Source organism: Cephus cinctus, unplaced genomic scaffold, assembly GCF_000341935.2.
Source record: "Cephus cinctus unplaced genomic scaffold, Ccin1 Ccin1_scaffold0077, whole genome shotgun sequence".
In the NCBI taxonomy this organism is placed as follows: domain Eukaryota; kingdom Metazoa; phylum Arthropoda; class Insecta; order Hymenoptera; family Cephidae; genus Cephus; species Cephus cinctus.
The window spans coordinates 5,070-5,325 of record NW_014332818.1 but is presented as its reverse complement, the minus strand read 5'-3'; positions in this window follow the sequence as shown (position 1 = coordinate 5,325).

Genomic DNA, 256 nt, shown 5'->3' with positions numbered 1-256 from the left:
CCACATCTAACACCTAGATACAAGAAACTACGAAGCGTAACACCTGAACACCCTGGATATCTGATATCTAGATACAAGAAACTACGGAGAGGAACACCTGAACACTCTGAACTTTCACATTTAACACCTAGATGGAAAAAACTACGGAGCAGAACACCTGGGCATCTTGGACTTCGACACCAACTCTTAGATACAAGAAACTACGGAGCGGAACACGTGGACACCCTGGACTTCCACATCCGACACCTACATACAA